This window comes from Convolutriloba macropyga, chromosome 1 (genome assembly GCF_964194025.1).
Source record: "Convolutriloba macropyga chromosome 1, txConMacr16.3, whole genome shotgun sequence".
NCBI classification, from domain to species: Eukaryota; Metazoa; Xenacoelomorpha; order Acoela; family Convolutidae; genus Convolutriloba; species Convolutriloba macropyga.
The window spans coordinates 46,612,369-46,624,791 of NC_134468.1; positions in this window are offsets into that span (position 1 = coordinate 46,612,369).

A 12,423-nucleotide genomic window follows, 5' to 3' on the forward strand; every position below is an offset into this window, starting at 1 on the left:
TTCTTTATTAGATCCCAAAGTTGACGGAGAAATAGCACTTAAATTTAGACCCTATGGTGGTTTCATTGGAATTGATAATTCAAGACTAGATCCTTTACTGAAACGAAGCAAAGTGCTACGACTTCATGCTGCATTGCATGACGCCGCTGGATTTATAAAAGATTGCAGAAACAAAGGCCCTGGATATGTTTACGCTTTCCGTTACTCACCAGTAAACAATAGTCTTTTTGGCCACTTGACAGGAATATTGTTCATTCTATCAGTGAAATTTTTTCATTCACATTTGTTTCGTGAATTGGAATGCTAGAATATTTTGGCAGCAAAACCACAAATATTATTGTCCTCGATCTCGAAGGTTTCAAAATCAAGTCACTTGGATTCATTATAAAAGAACTCAGTTTGTGTTCCAGCTACAACGATACAATATTTTTCAAACCCCCACTTAAATTCGCTGATTTACCTGCACACGATAGACAAACTGTTATTTGGCTGACCAACAACCTACACGGTCTGGATTGGGACGAAGGTGATATACCTTACTGTGATTTAAAAACAATCTGTCTGAATTTCAGTTTCCAATTCACCCGAAAATTTTTTTTTGCCAAAGGCATTGAAAAGTGTGAGCTCCTCAGTAAGCTTTTACAAAAAACTGTTTATAATCTGGAGGATCTAAAATGTCCCCGAATCTCAGAGATAATATCAGAAGAACAAGTACCATTCTGTTATCTCCATTCCATCTTTCGTTCAACAAACGATCAATTATCAAATCACTGCGCGGAACGGAAAGCAAGAATATTTTCACAGTGGACACAAAGTGATGCACAAAGAAGACACAGCAACTTTAACAACCTATCTGTCAGACAATTTGAAGATATTCACTTGCTTGACTCCACTTGACGATCAGCCGATTGTAATATTCAACAGAGTTCAGGATCCCTTTCCACCAATACAGAATAATTTTTCAAGTGATCAACAGAACCGAGCGAACTATCTCAACAATAGGCCAAACACAGCACAGCAACCTCGTTACAACTCACTTTATAGCGCAGCAGCAAAACGTATTTTGCAACCATTACTCTTTCTCCCGACGAGCTAGACAGCTTTAGGGCTTTCCTGCCCGTGATAGATGATTTCTATCACTTCCAACTGTACGTAAAAAATAAACAGAGAGCTCAAGAACATCGGAATCAGTTCAATTATGGCTCTGAACAAAACAAACCAGAAGCCTATGCAGTCCCCCAAAGAGCAGCGAATCCCACGTTGGAAGCAATGGGCGGACAAGAAAGTTCCTCAATTTAGATTGAAAAAAACACCACCAGAACGTGAGCCATCACTTAATGAGATTCCGAATGAGTTGCGGTTATGTCTTGGAGCACCCTGAAGTTGAAAAAGCCTTCAATCAAAAATGACTCATCAACCGTTTGTTATAAACTAGAGATAAAAAGTCATATTAAAGGTTTCAATCTGTTTGAGTTCTGGTACATGAAACAGTTGCCCAGTAAATAATTCAAAAATTTTTCAAAAATTTATCATCATTCTTGTTTCAATTCACTTTTTTAAATTACTTTTCTCCAATGAATCAAAGAGACGAGGTTGACGCCGGTATCAGTAATTTAGTCTTTGATGTAAACAACAAGGAGAGGCCCCCATGGCATTGTTGTTCAAATTCAACAGTTCCAAGGTCCGAAGTAATATTTTTTTTTCAAGTTAGTATCATTGTCTAAATGATCATTCTTTGCTTCTCTATGCTCTTTCTATTATCAGAGAGCTGTGAAGAGAAATCAATTTGGATTGCTCTCTTATCGAGTTTAGTTGGTTACATTTTACCTAATCCTAAACTATGAACAAAGTTATTCTTACACATGACAGGGTATTCATGTCAATTGTAGGACCAAGTGGTTGTGGTAAAACAGAACTCTTGTTTCGAATGCTGAAAGGTTCGCCCCTTTTATCCACGCTTTGAGAAAAATTATTATTTCTACAAAGAGTTCCAATCACTTTTCAAAGGTATGCAACAAGTTATACCAGGGATTGAGTTTCTAAAATACTCAGGTTTTGTTATAACAAAAAATTTATCGCACTGTCTGCTCATCTATGACGATTCATGTGAAGAAATCTTCAACAAAGAGTTTGTAAAAATAGCCACCTCAGGACGTCATCGTAAATTACATGTTATACGTCAAGCATAATTTGTTCCATCAAAGCAAATGGTCCAGAACCATTGATCTGAATACAACACACATAATATTATTCAAGTCGCTTCGTGACATTCAACAAATTGAATATCTTGGAAAAGAGTTGAATTGTCTCCAATTGATAAACGAAGCATATGAACTAGCAACTGAGGAGCCCTTTGGACATCTGATGATTGATCTCGACCCAAAAACCAGCCAGGGTTTACGCTTTTCATCGCAACTTATTGGACCGGATCCTTCTATTTTTTACATTTCGCCCCCTGAAGCAGTCATTACAACAAATACAAATGAAAAAGAAACATTTGCTTATGCTCAAGCAATGGGCAAATAACAGGAATGAGAACACAACTCAAATAAAAACATTACATTATGGCGATTTCATTTGGTTTTTGAGTGACTGTGGGATGAACGTACTCTCTGGAGTTGTACCAATCATAAGGTTCAATTAAAAAAGTTCGAGAAACCACTACGCAAACTTGCAGAAAGGTGAGAGATTCAAAATTTTTCGATCAGATTCCGGAATCCGTCTAATTAAACTCATTGCGTTACCTTGTATTGTGTTTCTGGAGCAAAATGCACACTGAAGAGTTTGTGTAAATTCCTCGACAAATGTATGCGAATGAACAACCTCAAATTACTCAACTTCTCAACAATAAAAATGTCTGAGAGAAAGCAAAACAAATATCACTGTTGCAAAGAAGCAAGTCTCCACCAGCACCTACCACGGAACAAGATACGCAACAGCAGACAGATAATATTTTGGTGAATGTCAAAGATGAGTTAAATGAGACTAGAGATGAGAAAATTGATACAAAAGTTTCAACTGAAATCAGGGAGCAAGTTTTGAGAGATATTAAACACCTTGACAGAAACAAGTGTGAAAAAGCGAGCATAATACTGGAGAAAATAGAAGAGTCATGATCTCTATCGCTGGATCAGACATCAAGACTATTGGTTAATAAGTCAAGAACGGAAATTCTTGTCGCAGATTTTCTTTTACGATCTAAAACAAACAACCTCTAAGCTTTCACTTGAACATTACAAAGTCCTGACCTTCCTAGATATCAGTTCACAATTAACTTGTAATACATATGCAAAAAAATTTCTTGCCTTATCACTAAACGAAAAGTTACAGTTGTTTGAGGATGAACCATAAAACGAAGAATCAGGAGTCTCGAGAACAGAAGAATCAAAAGCTTCTGGCGACGATGAAGGAAGCTTTGAAGATGCAAAAGAGGAAATCCAACCGTCTAGCTCGTGGGTAAATTACTTCCTCTCACGTTAGACATTTGAACAAATTATACACAAAAGGTAGTGCAGCTTTTGGTAGCATTGCTAACTTGAAGAAAGCTAGCGGTTTACCAACATCCAAAGTTGTTCAATACCTTCAGTCAAAAGCCCCGTACACAAAATACAAACAATTCAGAAAAACTTTTCCGAGACTGAAAGCTGTTGCAAACCGAATAAACGAAATCTGGTCTGTCGATGTGGCGTATATGGATAAAGTTGCCAAACACAACAATGGAGTCAAACATCTGCTGGTGGCTGTTGATGTTTTATCGCGATACCTTAGAGTGCAACCAATGAAGGCTTTATATGCAAAAGACGCTGTTGAAGCGTTCAAGAAAATGATCAAACAGAGAAAACCAGAAAGGGTTTGGACAGACAAGGGATCCAAGTGAATTCAAAAAATTTTGTGAAAAGAAGGAGATTCATTTATATACAACCGAAAACGAAACCAAGTCGGCATTTGCCGAGAGGAATATTCGATCGCTCAAAAACATTATTCACAAATACTTGGAGGAAAATTGGACTTGGACTTACATTAAGGAATTGTCTCAGTTTGTAAATACTATAAACAGTCGTGTTAATCGTGTTACCCAACTTGCACCTAATAAAACTTTCAAAAAACATGAACCATTTTAATATCCTTAGCAATTAGCACAAAAAAGTACAAGCCAAAATACGAAGAAGGAGACCTGGTTCGGATTGCAAAGCCAGACGGAAATTTTAGGAACGGTTATTAACAAAATTACACAGACGAAGTCTTCACAGTATCCAAGGTTGCCACCCTCAGTCCACCAACATACAACCTTATAGATGCAAAAAAACGTTATAATTGAAGGTAAATTTTATGAACAAGAATTAGTCCAAGTGAACGTCCTTCCTTTCGAAGACTAAACATGAGCATTCATAAAGAATTTACAATTGATTTGATATCAAATGCATCAATGGGAATTTTTACCAATAATACTATGGCCAAGTTTCGAAAACTCGCCCAATCATTACAGTTAGATGGAGATTGGCGAGTTGCTCTTGCTTCAATATCTTTTCCATCAAACAACAACAATATAAACTCAGCGGAAATAGTTGCGTATGTCAGTTCGGGCGCTGAACTTGATGCTTCACATAACCGCACCGGACAACGTCGAAGAATTCGCAAAGGTATATACGACAGTTCAGAAGAGCTTCTGGAAGAAATTTTTCGAATCGCTCAATTGAAAACCTTTGACTACGATTTTTACACTGTAACGCAAAAGTTAGTTTTGAAATTTGGGCCTAACGAAAGCTTGTCATTTGAAGATGAGGAAGTCCCCAGTATTTTTGGTTTTACAGGAACAAAAGATATTTCGAATCCTGGTTTTATTCATATTGGTTACAAGTCGAAAAATGCGGGCAACTCTTTGAACAGACATGTTGGAGATTTTCCAGTTGATTTCACTTGCGGATCACAGTTAATTTTTGTATACGTTGATATAATTGAACATCAAAACGTTGGTGATGTGAGAGCTCCGGTAATAAAAATCATTGAGTCTGAAAGAGGTTTGAAAAACGGTAGCATAAACACAGCGACACCCATACACCGTAAGTCCTACACAAATTTGTATTATAGCCAATATTATCAAACAATATTCAAAACATCCAGTGGAGTTGAGAAACGAAACGAGAACTAATTCCTTTTACTGGCACCGGAAAAGTTAGTCAGTTTAAAATTTCAAAAGGTTTTTTGAAATGGAGGCATACTACAGCAATCAAGCATCTCAATCAATGCCGCATTTTTCCGGACACTACAGACAAAGAGGCAGCGGTTTTGGAGCCCTTGCTGCACGTATTGCAAGAGTTTCTCTGCCATTAGCACGCAAATTTCTCTGGCCCGCACCAAAAAAGATTGGTCGTGATTTATTGGTTCAGGGAGCACCGGAGTTAGTAGACGTTGCAACCAAAAGAAAGTCAGCAAAACAAGCACTGAGAAGTACAGTAGCCAAAACAGCTCGCAAACAAATAGGTGGATCTCTTCAATCATGTATTGCATTAGGTCGTAAAATAGTTAGACGAAAAAGACGACACAAGAGGAGACCAAACCAAAAACGAAAAATCTCAACCAGAAGAACCATTTCTCGAAAACCCCGTCCGAAAAGGAGTGGTCTGGATTTTTTCTCGCGAGTGAAAAATGCGAACTAATGTTGTAATACCATCTGAAGCCACTCACAGTTCTTAAGACTTATTTGAAAAACCACCTTTGCTGGTAACATTTGATCAATCATTCGATCAGAAAACAGGACCTTTTTATTCGCCTTCAGGATCATCATTGGAATTTGAAGTTGTTGGTGATCGCAACAACTTTATTGACTTGCAAAAAAATTACCTGGAAATCAAGTGTCGCATACTTCAAACAGATGGAACAGATTTGCGCTACACACATGGTGACGCTAATGCCAGTGATCTTCCATGTTTTGGTAATATTATCCCTCATTCGCTTTTCGCAGACTGTACTGCTTCTGCAAATGGTATCAAAATTTTAACAGCTAATGAACACTATGCACACAAAAGTTTCATAGAAACTGAATTCTCTCACGGTACAGAAGAAAAGAAAACCTGGCTAAAATGTCAGGGTTATGAGTATGAAGAAAACCCCGGCACGATTCCAGCAGTAATATCAGATATAAGAAAAAGAACAGTGCGACAATCCGCACGCGTAACGTTATATGGAAAGTTGACGGTTGATTTCTTTTCATGTGAGAAACATTTGATTAGTGGAGTTATGTTACGCATTTCAATGAAAAGATCTCAAGATGACTTTGCCGTCATCAGCGAGGACCCAGCCAAACACCACAAGGTTAAAAAGGATGAGGCTAATTTATTTATCAGGAAAATGACGGTGTCAGATAATGTTGTAGGTGCAATTGAGAAGACATTATTGAAAACTCCGGCAATTTACCGATACAATGAAGTAATTACCAAAACATTCTTGGCTACAACAGGTCAACAAAGCTGGAAACATGAGGATATTTTCACTAAAGAGCCAATCAAAAGAGTCCTCATTGCATTATGCGTTGGTACAGCATTCATCGGTACCAACACCGGTAATCCATTCCATTATCAAAAATTTGGTTTAAGAGAGATAACCATTTATCGAAATGGTTTTGCGACGGCTGGAACTCCAATGTCAATAACTGATAACAAGAGGTTGTACTACAATTCAATGAGTGCATTAGCTTATGTAGAAAATGGCCACGGAATACCTCTGAGTGAGTTCGCAAACCAATAAATAATTGTATTTGATCTTACCAGCACTCAAGAGGCAAATCGTGACTTTATTCATCCTTGTCTGTCGAACTCAAGTTCGATGCAGCGTTAGCTCATAACGTTGAATTTTTTTTCTTGGAGAAAAAGAATCTACGATCTACATTGACTCTCCAAGAAACGCATCTAAAAACGCTCTTTCCATGATCACATACTAATGGAGGAAGACCAAATTCATCTTCAAGTGAAAAAGTGTAAACATCTCAAATTCAAATTCAGAGGGGTTTATGCTGCTGATAATTATCCTCTGAACTTGCAGACCAACACATTTATTATTGTTAATGCATCACGATCCAACTCTATTGGAACCCACTGGGTAGTGCTAGCTAAACGATATGCATACCCAATAAAATATTTTGCAGATCCATTGGCTCTACCCTTGACTACCTACAAGGATATTTTCAACCGTTTACAACAGTGTGAAGACTTGGAGATAATGATGGATATCATGGAACATAGAAGAGACATTCAGTCTCCATTGCAATCCTCAGATTCCCAGCTTTGTGGTTTATTTTCCATATATATTGTTCATTATTTTTATAGTGAGAAATTGCCATTTATACCTGATGTAAATGAATTAGAGTTGCTGGCTTTTGTAAAACATATGAAGTAAAAGTTAATTTAATTTTCAAACAACAGCAACACTTTTTGAATATCACTTTTTACAAAATTGAAAGGTTATGAAAGAGTTTGAGGTTTCTCGCACAAAACTTCCGTGGCCACTAAGCAGAATATCCATTATCTGATAAAGAGTTGAGGAGTGTTCACTTAGCATAAGCTGGCAAAATCGTTTCATAGTTACATCAGGGACTGTAGAAGAACGTTTGTTGGCCGTCGAAGTACTAATAGATTGTACAGTTGTCTCACTCAAGGGTGCTGGAAGTTGTTTTGGGTTCTTGGTAACTGGAGAAGTTGATTTTGAAAGGTATTCAACAGCAACATGTAGTCGTGAAATTATTGCACCACGTTTGACAAAGTCTTTTTGCGTAGGCTGAATAAGTAATTGGAAACAGTTAACGAGACACGGTATCACAGCAGGTACATAAAGAGAATGGAATATATTATCATCCTGCGAACCAAATTCATACATAACATGATAATGATTGGAGCCATATGTACAACCTTCGATAACTGTTGCAGATGAATGATAACCATATGCATAGTTTTCAATTATTGTGTTTTCAAGTTTTGGTTCCGTCTCACAAATATTGTACTCGAAACGTTTTCGAAATTTCTTGAAATAATCAGCACTGTTCTCATGCATTGCTTCTACCATAACGAACAAAAAAAACAAAAGCTAATGAACTAACTATGAATGCATAAATAATGACAGGAAGCAAATTCAAAAGGTATAATAGAAATTATTCCGAATCCTCATACACTGTTACAGATGTTTTTGGTATCTTCTTTAGGCGTTGAGTCGATGTTTCGCCGGCCCGTTTTGCTGGACGCTTCGAGTCATCAGTTAAATCCTGTTTTAGAAGTGAGTCGATCAAGCCAACTGGTTGATCAAGCATTTGTTCTAGTTTTTCTATGTTCTGACATAGCAACCGAAACTCTCGCGCCGAAAGTGTAATTTTTTTATTGAAATCCCAGTCGACCTGTTCACTATCACGTTTGAATAATTTCAGTGATAGGTAAGTGCCGGTAGAATTGTAGGTTTTCACGGCAACCCTCACAAGCCGTTTTTCGCTCACCGAACAATCTAAATGGAAGTCGCTATATTCAGCGTCTTTAGATAAAACAGCTCCCATGATAACGAACTAATTGATCCGAAATATTTGCGCAGAATGACATGACTTCAGGAAACAAAACTGTTTGTAAACAAATTACCCTATCTGACGCCTACATGTCTGGACAGTGCTACACCTCAACAAACAAAAGTAAAGCGGCGCCAGCGTTCTTTTGATGTTTACAAAAAACAAGAGAAGCTGTAACTGGTTAAATAATTGCTCACCATAACAGTTTAAATCTGCTTTTCTTGGACCGAGTTTAATTGCATGTAAACAAATTTCGCAGCTTGACGCCTATATGTCTGGACAGTACTACACCTCATCAAACAAAAGTAAAGCGGCGCCAGCGTTCTTTTGCTGTTTACATAAAACAAGAGAAGCTGTGCTGGTTAAACATATGCTCACCATAACAGTTTAATTCTGGCTTGCTTAAGCAGAGTTTAATTGCTTGTAAAGAAATTGCGCAGCTTGACGCCTAGATGTATGGACAGTGCCACATTGAACAAACAAAAATTGAGCAGCTTTGGTTTTTCGTTAAATTGTAAACAAAACAGGGGAAGCTGTAACTGGTTCAAAATGTAAGTGGATCACGGACACTGCTACATCTAATATTGTCCATATATCGATAGCAACCATCTTTTGCATTACACTGGACTAATTGCTCTCCCGCAAAACTTGAAAGCTGTTGGGGCTCAACTCATCCCTCATTCTAGTCAACTAAAGGCGTAGGTCCCAGCTCTATTATTGATTGACACGAGTTGATCTGACAAATCATCGGCCACCGGTATACAGTGACGAGCTTGTCAACAGTCTAATTCAGAAAAAGTTTCTCCTGCTAAATGGCTTCCAACATCTGCAAATGTCCGAATTGTAAAATTGCGACTCATAGTCGTGTCAAAATAAAGGATTGATTTTTCGGAGACTGATTAACATGTGAAGTTTACCAGAAACTATGCATTGGCAGTGTGGACTTCCGCATTTTAGGTTAATCTTAACGAAAAAAGACAAGCAAATGCTTTTTCGACAAGCAATTTAACTAAATTTTTCTGATACATAGCACAGAATCCTTCCATTTAAATTGAAATAAATTCTGTACGATCTGCATCAATTTCGAACGGATTTTTGCTGCTTGCCTTCTACACCTATTGATTTTTCCATAGTCTTTTTTCGTTAAGATTTCCGCTTATTCTGAACAAATAATCCGGAATTTTGCTCAAAGAATTCAAAGGGTTCTCGAATACAAAAGATGTTAGTTATAAGTTTTTGTCTCAAAAAGAGAAATATTGAGCTCTTGTTTACAAGGACCTAAATTATTTTGTGTAAGCATTGAGGGTCTGTTCTGGATGTAGGACGGATTTTTCATAGGCTTGATGAATTTCATTAATTTTCAGCGTTGGATAAAGCGTTAGTAATTTCCGTTTCACATCAACCATGAGGTTGTTTTCGAACGAAAACGGGGCTCAAAGTATTGGCGTATTTAGCCGCCGGATTATGAGATATCGGAGCTCGAATTCCAATAGACCAACTCAAAAAAATCTTTGCACTAAATAGACATCGTTATTTTTCACCAGTAAGAGCAAACACAAGTTGTTGACGTTATTTTCGGATAAAACATTTATCTCGATTTAATTATACGTTTTTATCGGCAACGCATTTGTGAAAGAAGCATAATAAACAAATTATTTCAAAAAAGTATTTTAAAACTCTGGTGACAAACTGAAAATAGTGGGGTTCTTAACAACCAATCTACTCATGCTCAAAGTTTTAGTTTTTTTTTTCAATTTTGTGCAGAATCTCGATTGGTAGAGCTAGAACTCAGTTGTGGCTGCTGCTGTTCAAAATGTAGTTGTTTTCTATTGCGGCGCGCTTCTCTAGCAGAAGAATTGTTTATAGTGTCTTCTTAAGCCACAGTTTTGACATATTACTTGTCCGTTTCCTCTGGAATTGTGTTGAACAACACGGTTATAGCCACCATCGATAATTGTGTTGTTGCGTAAAACTGACTCTGTTCCCATTCTGATTCTCGTCTCCATTGTTCTGCTGTCGCTGTGCTTTCAAGATTTTAGGTTGGGGCTGGCTTGAGCTATTGAGTGTCAACAGCTCGTTGAGTGTCTTGTATAGATTGCTGTTGCGCTTGTAAGAAACTGAACTCGTCAGATCCAGTTGGTTGTGAATTAATTTCGTTAAACGCAGTCCGAAAATTGTTCTCTGAGACTAGATTCTCAAACAAGATAATTTTAAGAATTCCGTGGCATAAGTCATAAGCTTTCACTGCTGGCTCCTCAATTTCGTATAGTTTTCCACGAATTGTTGCTGACATTCCACTTAAAAGTTTCCTGTATTCGCGAAATGAGTGGGTTAACAGGAAAAACTTTGGTTACTACTCTCTGTAGATGCGATAATTAACCTTCGGGCGTGGCTAACTGCGTGTGGAATTTGATTTCTCGAAAGCAAGGAGTTCTACTGTTTGGTCCGGGTTAACAGAGCAGCTGTATCAACAACTTCAAAATCAGTTTTTGAAGCGTTCATTAGCTGTTCATATAACTGTAGACCTCCCTCCTCTCCTGTAACCTAAGATGCGGAAAATCGTGGAGGAGGCCATTTAGAAAAACAAAAAGACCAATTGAATTCCTAATTTGTACGCAAAAGAATTCTTCAGAGGGCAAACAGCAAAGTTTAATGAAAGGTAGTGGTAAAGATTGGTTTCTGTTAAGTGGAGTATGATGAACGGCATCTCCTGTAGATAGTACGATTGTTCCTGGCGCAGGGGGCGCGGCTGGTTCCGGATATTGAAATTGCACTACATTCTCAGGATCCATTCGCAAGATTGTGTTCAACAAAATATGAAAATAAACAAGCGTTTGATTATGTTTGAAACTGAATGAGAAATATATCGATGTTTCCGGTACTCTATCAAAAACATATAATGAATTATAAATGAATCTGGAAGACATTAAACAAAGAAAACTAAATAATTATTCTAAAAAACTTTACATGTTATTTATCTATACTTTTCCATCTTAGGTGCACATCTGGTTAAAGCATAGAGTTCAAACAAGATTGATTCATTTTGATTTTCAACTATTTATTATTTGCGACTGCCTTTCACTGCTCTTATATTTCCTGAGCAAACAGTTTTTGAGCGGATTGGCTCTTCTCTAAAAAATTTTTCCAAATATGTGATTAACTATTTGTTTAAAATGCTTGATTACTGAATTTAAATTTGACTGAAGATCACTTTTTTTTAGTGAGTAAATTTACGACGAAGTCAAAAGTGATTCTACAAACGACACGTGTCTTTAAGTTGTACGATATCAAATTACTTTGTAATCAAATATTTTATATTATGTAGGCTTCAACGTTCCGCCTCCCTCCAACTTTTCAGATCCCATGATGAGTAATAGATGTTCGAGAAGTGTGAATAAGTCTTGTATGGATGCTAAATTTCATTGGGTCGATCAACTCTTGCAAAAGATCCGAAAAATTCCAAACTTTGTTGAGATGCGTGTTGGATATAGTAGCGAGTTGAATGAAGAGCATGATGAGCCGTTTGTAGTACAGGAAGAAGCAATGCAGCATAGTGACAAAAACGATAGGAGGGCAGTTCTTCAGGCGACTTGCTGGAGTCGTCAGGAGGAGCGATTCCTTTGCTTGGAAGATGCGAAGCCCTGTCCCACTTTCTCTGGCTCCCTGAGGTAGGAGCCTGTATACCCACGCAACTATGCGGAGAGGGAAGAGAAGGGTGGTCATCAATGTTGGGTGAAATCAGATTTTGATGACACTCATTATGGCTGATGGCAGGACTCTTGAGCCGTGGCATTAGATGGTGCGCCACCCTTGTCTGTCGTTGCAACGCTATTTGCTGGCTTCACGATCTGGTTTGTTATCCAAAGGTCAAAGTTTACTCGCTT